An 18,815-nucleotide genomic window follows, 5' to 3' on the forward strand; every position below is an offset into this window, starting at 1 on the left:
CATCCTCTACGGACTAAGCGAAAAGGATTTACCGGTAGGTATTAAAATCCTATTTTCTCATACGTCCTAGAGGATGCTGGGGATGCTTCAAGAACCATGGGGTTTATTCCAAAGCTCTTGAACAGGCGGGAGAATGCGGATGACTCTGCAGCACCGATTGACCAAACAAGAGGTCTTCCTCAGCCAGAGTATCTAACTTGTAAAACTTGGCAAAGGTGTTTGATCCCGACCAAGTAGCAGCTCAGCAAAGTTGTAACGCCGAGACCCCTCGGGCAGCCGCCCAGGATGAGCCCACCTTTCTGGTAGAATGGGCTTTCACCGATTTCGGTAACGGCAATCCTGCCGTAGAGTGAGCCTGCTGAATCGTATTACAAATCCAGCGTGCAATAGTCTGCTTAGAAGCAGGAGCCCCAATCTTGTTGGGAGCCCACAGGACAAACAGAGCCTTTGTTTTCCTAATCTGAGCCGTTCTGGCGACATAGAGCTTCAAAGCTCTGACCACATCGAGAGACTTTGATTCCGCCAAGGCGTCAGTAGCCACTGGCACCACAATAGGCTGGTTCACGTGAAATGATGAAACCACTTTTGGCAGAAATTGCTGACGAGTTCTCAACTCTGCTCTATCAGCATGTAAGATTAAATAGGGGCTTTTGTGAGACAAAGCCGCCAACTCAGACACCCGCCTTGCGGACGCCAACAACATGACTTCTTTCCAAGTAAGGAATTTTAACTCAACCTTGTGCAAAGGTTCAAACCAATGCGATTGCAGGAACTGCAACACCACATTAAGATCCCACGGTGCCACAGGAGGCACAAATGGAGGTTGGATGTGTAGCACGCCTTTCACGAAGGTCTGAACTTCTGGAAGGGAGGCCAATTCTTTCTGGGGAAAAAAAAAAAGAAGAAGATCGACAAGGCCGAAATCTGTACTTTAATGGAGCCTAACTTTAGGCCCGCATCCACACCTGCTTGCAAAAAATGGAGCAAACGCCCCAGGTGAAATTCTTCCGTAGGAGCCTTCTTGGATTCACACCAAGACACATATGGTCTCCAAATACGGTGGTAATGCTTTGCTGTTACTAGCCTGAAGAAGTGTGGGAATGACTTCACTGGGAATACCCTTTCGGGCTAGGATTTAGCGTTCAACCGCCACTCTGTCAAACGCAGCCGCGGTAAGTCTTGATACACGCACGGTACCTGTTGCAACAGCCTCCCGAAGAGGAAGAGGCCAGGAATCTTCTATGAGCAACTCCTGAAGATCTGGATACCAGGCCCTTCTTGGCCAATCCGGAACAATGAGTATCGCCTGAACCCTTGTTCTTCTTATAATTTTTATCACCTTTGGAATGAGTGGAAGTGGAGGGAACACATATACCGACAGAAACACCCACGGTGTCACTAGGGCGTCCACCGCTATCGCTTGAGGGTCCCATGACCTAGAACAATATCTCTGAAGTTTCTTGTTGAGGCATGACGCCATCATGTCTACTTGAGGAATTCCCCAACGACTTGTCACTTCTGCAAAGACCTCTCGATGAAGACCCCACTCTCCTGGATGGAGATCGTGTCTGCTGAGGAAGTCTGCTTCCCAGTTGTCCACTCCTGGAATGAAGACTGCTGACAGAGCGCTGGCATGTCTTTCCGCCCAGCGAAGAATCTTTGTGGGCTCGGCCATCACCGCTCTGCTCCTTGTTCCGCCCTGGCAGTTTATGTACGTCACTGCTGTCACGTTGTCTGACTGAATCAAGACAGGCAGACCTCGAAGAAGACGTTCTGCTTGCAGAATGCCGTTGTAAATGGCCCTTAATTCCAGAATGTTTGTGTCTAGACAAGCTTCCTGGATTGACCACTTTCCCTGAAAATTTCTTCCCTGTGTGACTGCTTCCCAGCCTCGGAGCATTGCATCTGTGGTCACCAGGATCCAATCCTGAATCCCGAACCTGCATCCCTCCAGAAGGTGAGAACTGTGCAGCCACCACAGAAGGGAGATTCTGGTCCTGGGAGATGGAATTATTTGCCGGTGCATGTCCAGGTAAGACCCGGACCACTTGTCCAACAGGTCCCACTTAAACACCCTGGCATGGAACCTGCCATACGGAATGGCCTCGTGGGCCGCCACCATCTTCCCCAGCAACCGAGTGCATTGAAGAACTGACACCTTCGCTGGTTTCAGAATCTGTTTTACCATGTTCTGTATTTCCCGACCCTTCTCCACTGGAAGAAAAACTCTCTGCAATTCTGTATCCAGAATCATACCCAGGAATGACAGCCGTGTCGTCGGATCCAACTGTGATTTTGGCAAATTTAGGAGCCAACCATGCTGTTGCAGAATAGTCAATGAAAGGGCAACATTTTTCAGCAATTGCTCCTTGGATCTCGCCTATATGAGGAGATCGTCCAAGTACGGGATAATTGTGATTCCCTGCTTGCACAGGAGAACCATAATTTCCGCCATTACTTTGGTGAAAATCCTCGGAACCGTGGACAGACCAAACGGCAACGTCTGAAATTGGTAATGACAATCCTGAAAAGCAAACCTCAGGTAAGCCTGATGTGGAGGATATATGGGGACATGCAAGTAGGCATCCTTTATGTCGACCGACACCATAAAATCCCCCTACTCCAGACTGGCGATCAGTGCTCGGAGAGATTCCATCTTGAATTTGAATTTTTTTTAGGAAGAAATTGAGGGATTTTAGGTTCAGAATCGGTCTGACTGAGCCATCCGGCTTCGGGACCACGAACAGGCTCGAATAAAAGCCTTCCCCCTGTTGTGACGGGGGTTACTTGATTTTGACACAACTTTAGTATCGCAGCACATACTACCTCACTTTCTATAAGAGAAGCTGGCAAGGCCGATTTGAAAAATCGGTGAGGGGGCACGTCTTGAAACTCTAATCTGTATCCTTGGGTTACTATTTCTAATATCCAAGGATCCAGGTCCGAGTGCACCCAGACCTGACTGAAAAGTCTGAGACGTGCCCCCACCGGTGTGGACTCCCGCAGAGGAGCCCCAGCATCATGCGGTGGATTTGGTAGAAGCCGGAGAGGACTTCTGCTCTTGGAAACTTGCCACAGCCTGTGACCTTTTTCCCCTTCCTCTCGCAGCAAGGAAGGAGGATCCTCGTCCTTTTTTTGAATTTATTGGGCAGAAAGGACTGCATCTGATAGTGAGGCATTTTCTTCTGTTGTTCAGGAATATAAGGTAAAAATGACGACTTACCCATGGTGGCCGCAGACACCAGGTCAGTGAGGCCGTCACCAAACAGGACACTACCGTTAAACGGTAACGACTCCATCGCCTTCTTAGAGTCAGCGTCAGCATTCCATTGATGAATCCACAATGCTCTCCTTGCTGAGACTGCCATGGCATTTGCCCTTGATCCCAAAAGGCCAATATCTCTTACAGCTTCTTTTAAATATGCTGCAGCGTCCCTGATATGACCCAGAGTCAAAAGCACGTTATCCCTGTCTAGAGTATCTCTCTCAGATGACAAGTTGTCTGCCCACTTTTCAATAGCGCTACTCACCTATGCCGAAGCAATGGCAGGCCTGAGTAGCGACCCTGTAGTGACATAAATGGATTTTAGTGTATTTTCCGGCTTACGATCCTCAGGATCTTTTAGGGCTGCCATGTCAGGAGACGGAAGTGCCACCTTTTTGGATAGACGCGATAAAGCTTTGTCTACCATGGGGGTTGACTCCCACGTTTCCCTGTCCCCAAATGGAAACGGATATGCCACTGGAATTCTTTTGGGAACCTGTATCTTCTTGTCAGGATTTTCCCAAGCCTTTTCAAAAAGCGCGTTCAGTTCATGAGAGGGAGGAAACGTTACCTCAGGTTTCTTTCCTTTATACATACAGACCCTTGTATCAGGGACAGCACGGTCCTCTGTTATATGCAACACTTCTTTTATTGCCACAATCATGTACTGAATGCTTTTAGTCAGTTTTGTATTTAATCTGGCATCACTACAGTCGACACTGGAATCAGAGTCCGTGTCGTTATCTGTATCAGCTATCTGGGTAAATGCACGTTTATGTGACCCCGAAGGGGTCTGAGCTTGTGACAAAGCATCCTCCATGGATTTCCTCCATGTCTGGTTCTTAGACTCAGATCTATCAAATCTCTGAGTCAACCGAGTCACATTTGCATTTAAAACACTCAACATATTTACCCAATCATCCGTCGGCGGTGCCGACACGGTCACTCACAGTATTTTCTGTCCCCACTCCAGCCTCCTCCTGGGAAGAGCACTCAGCCTCAGACATGTCGACACCCACAACCACACTGGGGCTATAGGAGAAAGACCCACAACACAGACAGACAGACAGAGAGAGAGAGAGAGAGAGAGAGAGAGAGACAGAGAGAGAGAGAGAGAGAGACAGAGAGAGAGAGAGAGAGAGACACAGAGAGAGAGAGAGAGAGAGACACAGAGAGAGAGAGAGAGAGAGACACAGAGAGAGAGAGAGAGAGAGAGAGAGAGAGAGAGAGAGAGAGAGAGAGAGAGAGAGAGAGAGAGAGAGAGAGAGAGAGAGAGAGAGAGTGTTCTGCCAGCTCACAACCCAGCGCCTATCCCGGTACTGAAGCGAGTAAAAGACTGCCCAGACTGGTTAATATAAAAAAAAAATAATAAAAAAAAAAAAAAAAAATTATATATATATCTATATATATATATATCTATATATATATCTATCTGTGGAAATAAGTGCAGCACTGGGAGTCTTGTAATTGAAGTGAAGCAAAGCCGTGTCTTTATTAGATCTACGTTTCGGGGACGCAGCCCCTTCGTCAGAGCTGTGAGGGCTAAGCCACGCCCCCTACATGGCGCGCTTCAGTCCCGCTTAAATGTTATATTTATACTGGCGGGGGTCCCTTAACTAGTGCCTAGGCACTGTTTTTACTTTTGCCAGTGCCATTTGAGGGTACAATGCTGCCCAGGGCGCCCCCCCTGCGCCCTGCAGTGCCGTGTTATGTGTGGGAGCATGGCGCGCAGCGCGACCGCTGCGCGGTACCTCAAACGCCGTCTTCTGATCTTCCAATACTCACCCAGCTTCTGTCTTCTGGCTCTGTAAAGGGGGTGACGGCGCGGCTCCGGGAACAAGCAGCTAGGCGCACTAAGTGATCGAACCCTCTGGAGCTAATGGTGTCCAGTAGCCTAAGAAGCAGAGCCCTTGAACTCAGAAGTAGGTCTGCTTCTCTCCCCTCAGTCCCACGATGCAGGGAGCCTGTTGCCAGCAGGTCTCCCTGAAAATAATAAACCTAACATAAGGTCTTTTCCAAGAAACTCAGTAGAGCTCCTCAGTGTGTGACCAGTCTCTCTGGGCACAGAATCTAACTTGAGTCTGGAGGAGGAGCATAGAGGGAGGAGCCAGTTCACACCCATTCAAAGTCTTATAGTCTGCTCATGTCTCCTGCGGATCCCGTCTATACCCCATGGTTCTTGAAGCATCCCCAGCATCCCCTAGGACGTATGAGAAATAATGTAGACATGAGATATGGAGTAGGTCAATTAAGAAGCTATAAGACAAGCGCTGTCAAAATTAAATGAAAACTGAAACACTCCACTGTAAGAACTGTTATATTACTTCAGGTTTCACACTATTTTATTGATTAAAACCTACATTTTGGCTTATTCCCACTAAATCTCACAGAATAGAAGAGGGGGGAGACTGGCTAGTAAACTATCTAAAGCCGGGTACACAGGGCGCAATGCAGGAAATGCCGACATTGACTATTTGATGTTGCCAGAGCCCAGCACCACCGATACAGTCAATGTTGGGCTACCTGCAGAGTCTATTTTTCCTTGCGATGCCACATCAGCATCGCAAGGAGTTTCCACAAGTTGCGATATGCACTATATTTTCTTCCGACATGGACTACATAGTTCATATTAGAAGAAATATTGCACCATGTGTAGGCCCCTTTACTCTGAAAGCTGTTAAAACAGATTCACTGGAACACTGGGAAGAGTTTTTTGCAAGCATGTATCCTTTACTTTTATTATCATTATCTCCTTTTAACTTATGGCACCACACAGGCTTCGCAGCACCGTACTCAGCTTGAAGAGTTTATAATCTAGGGAGGCTATTGAGGGGGGGTGGGGGGGGTCTGGACGTTAAGGGAGTAGGAACGGAGAATACACCAACAGCCTCTGCAGATCTGTGTACCAGAGCTATTAGTATCATGGCACCCTTCACTTGTTTTACCTTTTGCATCACCCTGGGCAACAGGGCAATCGGTGGAAACATAGGATGCCCTGGGATCCTTTGTCTTTTACCCGTATGCGGGAACTTTGTTGTTCTGACGGGACGCCATGCGATCTATCTCCGGTAACCCTCACTTGTCTACCAGAGTCTGGAAGACCTCAGGGTGTAAAGTCCATTTGTTTGCATGAATGGTGCGTCGACTGAGAAAATCCACTTCCCAGTTTAGGACTCCCGGAATGAACACTGCGGACAAGGCTGGATGATGAAGTTCTGCCCATCTTAACATGCAGCTTACCTCCTTCATTGCTTTTTGGCTTGGAGTTCCTCCCTGATGATTGAGGTATGCTACTGCAGTCACATTTTCCAAGCAAATTTGAACTGGTTTACCCTGAAGAATGCCCTTTGCCCGAATGAGTGCCATATATATATGGCCCGAAGGTCCAATATATTTATTGGCAGCCAACTTTCTTCCTTGGTCCACTGCCCTTGGAAGGAACTTCTTCCGGACACTGCTCCCCAAGCCCTGAAGACCAGCATCCATTGTCAGAACCTCCCAATCTGATATCCAAAAGGGTCTCCCTGTAGACACCAGGCTAATGACCTTCTTACTTCCAGAGGAAGGACCATAGTCTGCATTTTTTTTGTCTGATGTAACCCATTCCATTTGGAAAGGATCAGATGTTGTAGAGGCCTCGAGTGGAACTGAGCATACGCCACCATGTCGACATATCCATTCCCATCACACGCATTGCTGCGTGAATGGATACCCTTTGACTGTGTAGCAGCTCCTGGATCCTCGACTAATTTTGGGATATTTTGTTCAGAGGTAAAATTACTATCTGAAAACACGTATTCCAACACAGCCCGCAAGAGAGTTATCCGTTGTGATGGAACCAGGGACGACTTTGCCCAATTTATGAGCCAACCTTGTCTCTGCAAACAAGCTATTGTCTGTTGCAGATGATACTGAAGCAATTTCTGAGATTGTGCCAGGATTAATAAATCGATGGAAAAATTCTTATTCCCTGCCGACAGAGTTAAGCCGCCATAACCACCATAAATTTGGTGAACACTCTGGGAGCTGTGGCCAGTCCAAATGGTAGGGCCTGAAACTGAAAGTGTTGCTGAAGAATAGCAAAACTGAGATAGCACTGTCTAGCACTGATGGGACAGTGCTAGAGGAACACGTCAGTAAGTATCCTGTATATCCAGGGATACCATAAAATCCTCCGACTCTGTGGCCAAAATAATGGAACGTAAAAGTCTCCAAATGAAACAGAGGCACCCAAATGTACTTGTTCAGCACTTTGAGATTGATTATGGGCCGGAACGACCCATTTGGCTTCTGAACTAGAAACAGGTTGGAATAAAAACCTTGTCCTCGTTGCACTGGAGGAACTGGATTTATCACTCCTGACTGAAGCAACTTCTGAACTTCCTCTTGCAAAGCCCTGGCCTTTGTTTCCACTGAAGACAGGCTGGTACAAATAAACCTTTGAGGAGGGTGTTTCTTGAAGGCAAACGCATAAATGCAAGATACCGCTTCTTGCACCCAGGCATCTGTGGTGGACTGCTGCCAGATCTGTGCAAAATGAAGACGTTAGCCTCCCACCCTGGGATCCCCTAGGTGGAGGCCCGAACCATCAGGCTGATGGCTTATCTTCTGGCTTGGAAGTTGGCCCTCTGGTAGCCAATGCTTTTTAATCTTACCAGACTTGTCAGAATGAGACGGTTTGCCATAACCCTTTCCTTGCTTTTCCCTGGGTCCGAAAGGGCCGAAAAGCTGGAAATCTAGGTTTGGATTTGTGTGTGGAAGGAAACTTCACTTTCTTGGAGTCTGCTTCTGACTCCAAAATACTGTTTAATTCTTTACCAAAAAGAATATCTCCAGTAAAAGGCAGAGACTCCAAAACTTTCAGCATTCCATGTACATAGCCAAACAGCTCTGCGAGCTGCTACTGCTGAGGCTGATGCTTGAGAGTCAATAGTACCCATATTCAAGGCTGCTTCTTCCATAAAAATAGCCCCGTTTAATATGTGCAATATGGGATTTGTGCTCTCTAGATACCAATGAAAGATCATCCTCCAATGCATCAACCCAGGCTGCCACTGCTTTTGCCATCCCGGCTGAGGCTACGGCAGGACTTACAATTGCCCCAGACAAGGAGTAAATTTATTTTCCTATCCGCAACATCATTTAATGATGTTGAAGGCAGAGGTAATGTAGATTTTCACATCAATCGAATGACATGTGTATCTACTTTGGGAGCCACCTACCTTTTTAAACAGTCGCCAGCTGGAAGAGGATAATGGGAAATGCATTTCGTTGGAATTCTAAGCTTCTTACTTGGGTTTACCCAAGCCTCTTGTGTAATCTCCATCAGTTGTTCTGACCCAGGAAATTCAGTCCTGACTGTTTTGGGACGTTTAAACACAGGTGCCTTGGATTTTAACTAAGGCTCTGCTGCCTCCACCAAGGATAGAATGGCTTTCATAGCACTAATTAGCTCATGTATGTCCACTGAGCTGAGACCTTCATCCTCATCTCTGTATGCAGATCCGGAATGTGATGAGTCCTCATCCTCAAACGAGTCCCCATCTGAAACATGTGTAGACTGTGTAGATGTTGTTTCATGTCTCTGTGATATACTTTCCATCGGCCTCTCAGCCTGTTTTTGTTGAAAGGCTGCAGATTCCTGGACTGGATGTGATAACCCCAGGGGGAATGTTACATGTAAGGGTTAACTGGGTAACCTATCCTTGACAAAGGAGCTGGCATTATCCGCTCAGCTATATTGGATAATGTCTGTGCAAAAGTAGCCCATGGGGGTTCAACTTGAACCTGTGCCTGCATTGGATTATTCAGGAGGCTTTGGTGAAAGCTAAAACAGTTTGCACACAATCCATTTTGAACCAGATCCTGAGAGGTTAACCCAGATTTGCAAGACAAACATGAAATGAGTGTTGGTGCAGCTGTGGAGTGTATCCTCTTCACCCTTGCATCTCTTAGACATGATATACAAATCACACACCTGTACAGTGTTAACGACACAATTTATGACTGAAATCACTTTAAAACTTGTTAAAGTGACATACAATCCGATACCTCCCTGCTTTGCACCAGCATTGAGGATCAGTATATACACAGAAACTGACAGAAATAGTAAAGTCAGCAATCACACTAGCAATCAGTCACAGGATACACATTAGTATAATAAGCACATATTCAACTACAGATAAATTTCAAGTATGTAGGAGAAACAAATTACTGCAATTCCTTATATAGGACTTTAAACGTATTCAGTCACACAGCAAAAGAAACCGCTATAGTTTACAGACTCATATGCATCATGCACTTTTCCAACTACTCATACTTAATGGTAGGTAGAGACTTGGGGCCTAATTCAGAGTTGATCGCAGCAGCAAATATTAGTTAGATTTGGGTGGGGTGTGTTCAATCTGAAATCTAAATTGCAGTGTAAATATAAAGCAGCCAGTATTTACCCTGAACAGAAGCAAAATAACCCACCCAAATCTAACTCTCTCTGCAAATGTTATACCTGCCATAACTGCAGACCACGTGGTTTTGCCCAACTGCTAACAAATTTGCTGCTGCGATCAACTCTGAATTACCCCCTTAGTGCTGTATCACCCGGCTCAGTTAAGTGGAATACAGGGAGACTTCACCCCGCTTCCAGAATCGATCAATACGTTAATGAATGCTGAGTGGATCCTGACGCCAATAGTGTACACAAACGCCCAGTGAACCTACAGTGAACACCGATGCCCAAGTCACACAGCCTCCTATGCTGCGACTGGGACCTTTAGATACATAGCGTATCAGACGGAAGCGGAAAATCAGTTCATGGCGGGAAACTGGTCATGAACCGGGGGGAGGGGCGACCAGGAGAGCATCTTACTCCCCATTACCGACATCAACCCCAGGGATCATGGCCTCACACTAATCCCTGGAGCCTATGATCCCTGGGGCCTAGCGCTGGTCCACCCGAGGTGGTAGCCGCGTCAGCGAATGTTCGGTAGTCTCCTTCCCGAAACAGTGCGGCTGTGTCTTGCATCTCCCCCCGCTAAGATGAACCGATGCCTTACCTTCTACCCCTGCTCCGGCCACAACCTGGTAACGTCAGCTGGACTTGCTAGTACATCCGACACAGACGCCCGCCGAAACAGCACTGTACACGTGGGTAAGTATTGTCGCGACGCGGCGGAGAGTTGTTGGAGCGACTCTTTCTAATGTACGTGTACGACACTTTTTAGAAAACTCGCTCAAAAAACATAAGACTATAAAAATAAATTAAAACAACAAGCTTATGGCTGCCAGAGTGAGCAGCTCAAAGATCGTGGTTCGACTCCTGACGCACCAACAAAAAGACTGAATTGCTTGAGCCAGGGACATAGGGGACTGGCCCGTTGCATTATGGGAGGCTAAAATCTTTGATCGTTGGTGCCAATCCGCTGATGCTACCTCATATACAAATGTTTATCCTGTGGATAATCTGTGGACCCTGCAGGAGAAACAGACCAGTAGGGAAAAGACAGTCAAGAACCAAAAACCCAGTACAACTGAGCATGAGGGAGAGAATGCAGTGTCCCCCAGCCTGCTTAACAGGATTCAAGCGTAAGTAACCAAAAAGTCTCTTTTCTCTTGCAGCAAGGCTGGGGGACATTGGACCAGGAGATGTTCAACAGCTACCCCCAGGAGAGGGAATGCTTATGCTGTCTGATTGGAAAACTGTATGCCCAAAGTGAGCGTCACCGTAGGCAAAACAGGACAATGGTAAACATGAGCAAATGTGTAGACAGAGGACAATGTAGCTGCATGGCAGACCTGTTCTACCAAAGCCCCATGTCACGCTGCCCAGGAGTTCGCCATTGCCCTAGTGGAATGTGCCGACACCCGGTCTGGTGCCAGTCGCACCACACTAGAATAGACTCAAGTGATGACCAAGCGGATACAATGCGCAATCGTCTACTTTGTAGCAGGCCAACCACGTTTATGTGTAAAGCCGAAACAGTTTTCAGCTGGAACACAGGGCAGTTCTTTGTACAGTTCCTATCATCATGGAAGACGGGAAAAGGTGGCTTACAAGACAAAGGCCTCGAATCGGAAACACACCAAGCTGAAGCAATAGCCAAAAAGAACACCAGCATAGAAGTAACAAACTGAAGATCCGCTGAATCAAAAGGCTCAAATGTAGCTTGTTATAGAGCGGTAGGACCAGACTAAGATCCCACAGCACTAATGGCAGACAAAACGGTGATTTAATACACACCACACTGTAAAAAAGGTACTGACATCTGGAAGAAGGGCCAAACGCCTATAGAAATAATTTGACAGGGCTGAAATTTGTACTTTTAAAGAACAAAGCTTTAAACTGACCTCCAAACCCCCAACCACCCCCGATGTAGGAGTTTCTATGCCCTGTGGAAATTCCGTGACAAAACCAGTTTCCAGGCTCACGGCATAGTACGGACTACTGAGCGAGAAAATCCTTTAGCTTTCAAAACCTTGGTCTCAAATGCCAGAACACTAAAGTCAACCGAGGAAGTTCCTCATTTAGAAACGCACCTTGTAGTAGTAGGTCTGGTCGAAGTGGAAGACACCACCCAGGACCTACGGACAGTTTGAGAATGTCGGCATACCACAACCTGCGTGGCCAGTCTGGAGCCACTAAGATAACCATCACCGGTTGATCTGTGATGCGATCGAGTACCCGAAGAAACAATGTCGGTAAAATGAAACCTCAAAAGGTTCCCTAAAACATGTCCTACTCCGTAGTCACCTAAAGAACACTGGGGAGGAGCTAATTTTAAAAGCTGCAGTTTAAGTGCCAACTCCAGCCCCAACCTGCAATCCCATGGTCCAGTTTCCCCCAGCCTTGCTGCAAGAGAAAGATTAAAGAGGGGCAAGGTTGGAGATGGAAGGCCAGAGAGGAGCAGAATACAGTAGTAAAGTTGAAATATGAGTAGCTTCCAGGGTGAGAAATAGCTGGATCTTAATAATGTGACAGATGTGGAAATGGTGGAATTGGGAGAGGAATTATATGCAGTTTAAAAAAAAAAAAAGTGCAGTCAAGGAAGACACTCAAACAAAGGTCTTGGGGAACAGAGAAGAGGGATAGAGGGGGGTAGTTAAGTTCCTAGACACGTTGTGACAAGTGGAGAAGCTGACATACAGGAGGTGATATTGGAGAAAGATCAGGGAAAGAGGTAAATTAAAGGGTCATTGGCATACAGGTGGTAGCAGAGACCAGAGGAACTTAAGGCCCAAATGTATCAAACCTTAAGATAAAGGGGTAAATGTATGAAGCAGTGATAAGAGTGAAGAAGTGAGCCAGTGGAGAAGTTGTCCATGGCAACCAATCAGCACTGAAGTAAAATGTATCATTTGCATACTATAAAATTATACAGAGCAGCTGATTGGTTGCCATGGGCAACTTTTCCACTCTTATCACTGCTTTATACATTTACCCAACAGTGAGGACGGATAAAGAGTGATAAATGACCAACCAACCAGCTCGTAATTTTTCAAACACAGCCTGTGACATAGCAGTTAGGAAGCTGATTGGCTTGTCATTTATCACTCTTAATAAGTCCCCAATTTATCTCTTGTTAAATAAGAATTTACTTACCGATAATTCTATTTCTCATAGTCCGTAGTGGATGCTGGGAACTCCGTAAGGACCATGGGGAATAGCAGCTCCGCAGGAGACTGGGCACAAAAGTAAAGCTTTAGGACTACCTGGTGTGCACTGGCTCCTCCCCCTATGACCCTCCTCCAAGCCTCAGTTAGGATACTGTGCCCGGACGAGCGTACACAATAAGGAAGGATTTATGAATCCTGGGTAAGACTCATACCAGCCACACCGATCACACCGTACAACCTGTGATCTGAATCCAGTTAACAGCATGATAACAGAGGAGCCTCTGGAAAGATGGCTCACAACCACAATAACCCGATTTTTGTAACAATAACTATGTACAAGTATTGCAGACAATCCGCACTTGGGATGGGCGCCCAGCATCCACTACGGACTATGAGAAATAGAATTATCGGTAAGTAAATTCTTATTTTCTCTGACGTCCTAGTGGATGCTGGGAACTCCGTAAGGACCATGGGGATTATACCAAAGCTCCCAAACGGGCGGGAGAGTGCGGATGACTCTGCAGCACCGAATGAGAGAACTCCAGGTCCTCCTCAGCCAGGGTATCAAATTTGTAGAATTTAGCAAACGTGTTTGCCCCTGACCAAGTAGCTGCTCGGCAAAGTTGTAAAGCCGAGACCCCTCGGGCAGCCGCCCAAGATGAGCCCCTTTCCCTGTGGAATGGGCTTTTACAGATTTTGGCTGTGGCAGGCCTGCCACAGAATGTGCAAGCTGAATTGTGCTACAAATCCAACGAGCAATAGTCTGCTTAGAAGCAGGAGCACCCAGCTTGTTGGGTGCATACAGGATAAACAGCGAGTCAGATTTTCTGACTCCAGCCGTCCTGGAAACATATATTTTCAGGGCCCTGACTACATCCAGCAACTTGGAGTCCTCCAAGTCCCTAGTAGCCGCAGGTACCACAATAGGCTGGTTCACATGAAACGCTGAAAACACCTTAGGGAGAAATTGAGGATGAGTCCTCAATTCCGCCCTGTCTGGAAGATCAGATAAGGGCCTTTACAGGATAAAGCCCCCAATTCTGACACGCGCCTGGCCGAGGCCAGGGCCAACAACATGACCACTTTCCATGTGAGATATTTTAACTCCACAGACTCAAGTGGTTCAAAGCAATGTGACTTTAGGAACCCCAAAACTACATTGAGATCCCAAGGTGCCACTGGAGGCACAAAAAGGAGGCTGTAAATGCAGTACCCCTTTTACAAAACGTCTGAACTTCAGGAACTGAAGTTAGTTCTTTCTGGAAGAAAATTGACAAGGCCGAAATTTGAACCTTAATGGACCCCAATTTTAGGCACATAGACACTCCTGTTTACAGGAAATGCAGGAATCGACCTAGTTGAAAATTCCTCCATCGGGGCCTTACTGGCCTCGCACCCCGCAACATATTTTCGCCAAATGCGGTGATAATGCTTTGCGGTTACATCCTTCCTGGCTTGATCAGGGTAGGGATGACTTCATCCGGAATGCCTTTTTCCTTCAGGATCCGGCGTTCAACCGCCCTGCCGTTAAACGCAGCCGCGGTAAGTCTCGGAATAGACAGGGTCCTTGCTGGAGCAGGTCCCTTCTTAGAGGTAGAGGCCACGGGTCCTCCGTGAGCATCTCTTGAAGTTCCGGGTACCAAGTCCTTCTTGGCCAATCCGGAGCCACGAGTATAGTTCTTACTCCCCTCCGTCTTATAATTCTCAGTACTTTTGGTATGAGAGGAAGAGGAGGAAACACATACACTGACTGGTACACCCACGGTGTTACCAGAGCGTCCACAGCTATTGCCTGAGGGTCCCTTGACCTGGCACAATACCTGTCCAATTTTTTGTTTAGGCGGGACGCCATCATGTCCACCTTTGGTTTTTCCCAATGGTTTACAATCATGTGGAAGACTTCTGGGTGAAGTCCCCACTCTCCCGGGTGGAGGCCGTGCCTGCTGAGGAAGTCTGCTTCCCAGTTGTCCACTCCCGGAATGAATACTGCTGACAGTGCTATCCCATGATTTTCCGCCCAGCGAAGAATCCTTGCAGCTTCTGCCATTGACTGCTTCTTGTGCCACCCTGTCTGTTTACATGGGTGACTGCCGTGATGTTGTCCGACTGGATCAACACCGGCTGACCTTGAAGCAGAGGTCTTGCTAAGCTGAGAGCATTGTAAATGGCCCTTAGCTCCAGGATATTTATGTGAAATGATGTCTCCAGGCTTGACCATAAGCCCTGGAAATTTTTTCCCTGTGTGACTGCTCCCCAGCCTCGCAGGCTGGCATCCGTGGTCACCAGGACCCAGTCCTGCATGCCGACTCTGCGGCCCTCTAGAAGATGAGCACTCTGCAACCACCACAGGAGGGACACCCTTGTCTTTGGTGACCGGGTTATCCGCTGATGCATCTTAAGATGCGACCCGGACCATTTGTCCAGCAGGTCCCACTGGAAAGTTCTTGCGTGGAATCTGCCGAATGGCCTTTGCTTCGTAGGAAGCTACCATTTTTCCCAGAACCCTTGTGCATTGATGCACTGAGACTTGGCTCGGTTTTAGGAGGTTCCTGACTAGCTCGGATAACTCCCTGGCTCTCTCCTCCAGGAGAAACACCTTTTTCTGAACTGTGTCCAGAATCATCCCTAGGAACAGAAGACGAGTCGTCGGAACCAGCTGCGATTTTGGAATATTGAGAATCCAATCGTGCTGTCGCAACACTACCTGAGATAGTGCTACACCGACCTCCAACTGTTCCCAGGATCTTACCCTTATCAGGAGATCGTCCAAGTAAGGAATAACTAAAACTCCCTTCCTTCGAAGGAGTATCATCATTTCGGTCATTACCTTGGTAAAGACCCGGGGTGCCGTGGACCATCCAAACGGCAGCGTCTGAAACTGATAGTGACAGCTCTGTACCACAAACCTGAGGTACCCTTGGTGAGAAGGGTAAATTTGGACATGAAGGTAAGCATCCTTGATGTCCAGAGACACCATGTAGTCCCCTTCTCTTGAATTTGAACCTCTGTATGTAAGTGTTCAAAGATTTTAGATTTAAAATCGGTCTCACCGAGCCGTCCGGCTTCGGTACCACAACAGTGTGGAGTAATACCCCTTTCCCTGTTGCAGGAGGGGTACCTTAATTATCACCTGCTGGGAATACAGCTTGTGAATGGCTTCCAACACTGCCTCCCTGTCTGCTTGTAAAGCCCCAGCGTCATGCTGAGGGCTTGGCAGAGGCGGGAGAGGGCTTCTGTTCCTGGGAACTGGCTGATTTCTGCAGCCGTTTCCCTCTCCCTCTGTCACGGGGCAGAAATGAGGAACCTTTTGCCCACGTGCCCTTATGGGAACGAAAGGACTGCGCCTGATAATACGGCGTCTTCTTATGTTGAGAGGCGACCTGGGGTAAAAACGTGGATTTCCCAGCTGTTGCCGTGGCCACCAGGTCTGAAAGACCGACCCCAAATAACTCCTCCCCTTTATAAGGCAATACTTCCATATGCCATTTGGAATCCACATCACCTGACCACTGTCGTGTCCATAACCCTCTTCTGGCAGAAATGGACAGCGCACTTACTCTTGATGCCAGTCGGCAAATATCCCGCTGTGCATCACCCATATATAGAAATGCATCTTTTAAATGCTCTACAGGCAATAATATACTGTCCCTATCTAGGGTATCAATATTTTCAGTCAGGGAATCCGACCACGCCAACCCAGCACTGCACATCCAGGCTGAGGCGATTGCTGGTCGCAGTATAACACCAGTATGTGTGTAAATACATTTTAGGATACCCTCCTGCTTTCTATCAGCAGGATCCTTAAGGGCGGCCATCTCCGGAGAGGGTAGAGCCCTTGTTTTGACAAGCGTGTGAGCGCTTTATCCCCCCTAGGGGGTGTTTCCCAACGCACCCTAACCTCTGGCGGGAAAGGATATATGCCAATAACTTTTTAGAAATGATCAGTTTTTTTATCGGGGGAAACCCACGCTTCATCACACACCTCATTTAATTTCTCAGATTCAGGAAAACTACAGGTAGTTTTTCCTCACTGAACATAATACCCCTATTGGTGGTACTCGTATTATCAGAAATGTGTAAAACATTTTCCATTGCCTCAATCATGTAACGTGTGGCCCTACTGGAAGTCATATTTGTCTCTTCACCGTCGACACTGGAGTCAGTATCCGTGTCGGCGTCTATATCTGCCATCTGAGGGAACGGGCGCTTTAGAGCCCCTGACGGCCTATGAGACGTCTGGACAGGCACAAGCTGAGTAGCCGGCTGTCTCATGTCAATCACTGTCTTTTGTAAAGAGCTGACACTGTTATGTAATTCCTTCCAGCAGTTCATCCACTCAGGTGTCGACCCCCTAGGGGGTGACATCCCTATTACAGGCAATTTGCTCCGCCTCCACATAATTTTCCTCCTCATACAGGTCGACACAAACGTACCGACACACAGCACACACACAGGGAATGCTCTGATAGAGGACAGGACCCCACTAGCCCTTTGGGGAGACAGAGGGAGAGTTTGCCAGCACACACCAGAGCGCTATATATATTTACAGGGATAACCTTATATAAGTGTTTTTCCCCTTATAGCTGCTGTATTGTTTATACTGCGCCTAATTAGTGCCCCCCTCTCTTTTTTAACCCTTTCTGTAGTGTAGTGACTGCAGGGGAGAGCCAGGGAGCTTCCCTCCAACGGAGCTGTGAGGGAAAATGGCGCCAGTGTGCTGAGGAGATAGGCTCCGCCCCCTTATCGGCGGCCTTTTCTCCCGTTTTTCAGTGTAATCTGGCAGGGGTTAAAATTCATCCATATAGCCCTGGGGGCTATATGTGATGTATTTTCGCCAGCCAAGGTGTTTTTATTGCTGCTCAGGGCGCCCCCCCCTAGCGCCCTGCACCCTCAGTGACCGAAGTGTGAAGTGTGCTGAGGAGCAATGGCGCACAGCTGCAGTGCTGTGCGCTACCTTGGTGAAGACAGGATGTCTTCTGCCGCCGATTTTCCGGACCTCTTCTTGCTTCTGGCTCTGTAAGGGGGCCGGCGGCGCGGCTCTGGGACCGGACTCCATGGCTGGGCCTGTGTTCGATCCCTCTGGAGCTAATGGTGTCCAGTAGCCTAAGAAGCCCAATCCACTCTGCACGCAGGTGAGTTCGCTTCTTCTCCCCTTAGTCCCTCGATGCAGTGAGCCTGTTGCCAGCAGGTCTCACTGAAAATAAAAAACCTAAAACTAAACTTTTCACTAAGCAGCTCAGGAGAGCCCCTAGTGTGCACCCTTCTCGATCGGGCACAAAAATCTAACTGAGGCTTGGAGGAGGGTCATAGGGGGAGGAGCCAGTGCACACCAGGTAGTCCTAAAGCTTTACTTTTGTGCCGTGTCTCCTGCGGAGCCGCTATTCCCCATGGTCCTTACGGAGTTCCCAGCATCCACTAGGACGTCAGAGAAATCTTAATACATTTGGGCCTATAAGTGGTGTAAAAGGAGAAGAAAATCAGAGTCTTGAGGGATCCTAATGGGAAGGAGAGGTACAGCTGGGTGTAGAGACAAAGATGATGCAATTTGACAAGTAAGAGGCAAACCAGGAGAAATGTCAAAGAGCAGAAAGCATTAAGGGTTTACAGAGGGAGGAGGTGGTAAAAGGTGCTGTGAGGTGAAAATGCTGCTTATGGGAAGAAAAAAACACACACACACACACACACACACACACACACTAAAAAGCATTAATTACCTTAATAAAAAAGGGACATATTCTATTGAAGGGGAGGATCAGTGATAACTCAGAAAATAGGATTTTAATTACCTACCGGTAAATCCTTTTTTCGTAGTCCGTAGAGGATACTGGGGTCTATATTAGTACCATGGGGTATAGACGGTTCCACCAGGAGACATTGGCACTTTAAGACTGATAGTGTGGGCTGGCTCCTCCCACTGTGCCCCTCCTACCAGACCCAGTCT

General features: G+C 47.6%; 1 protein-coding gene across 2 annotated transcripts in view; it reads right to left on the minus strand.

Annotated features, from left to right (window-relative positions):
- Window positions 1-18,815, minus strand: part of SF3B2 (splicing factor 3b subunit 2) — a 103,723-nt gene that overhangs the window by 71,108 nt on the left and 13,800 nt on the right. The gene's annotated exons all lie outside the window — the stretch shown is intronic.

Source organism: Pseudophryne corroboree, chromosome 11 (genome assembly GCF_028390025.1).
Source record: "Pseudophryne corroboree isolate aPseCor3 chromosome 11, aPseCor3.hap2, whole genome shotgun sequence".
Taxonomy (NCBI): domain Eukaryota; kingdom Metazoa; phylum Chordata; class Amphibia; order Anura; family Myobatrachidae; genus Pseudophryne; species Pseudophryne corroboree.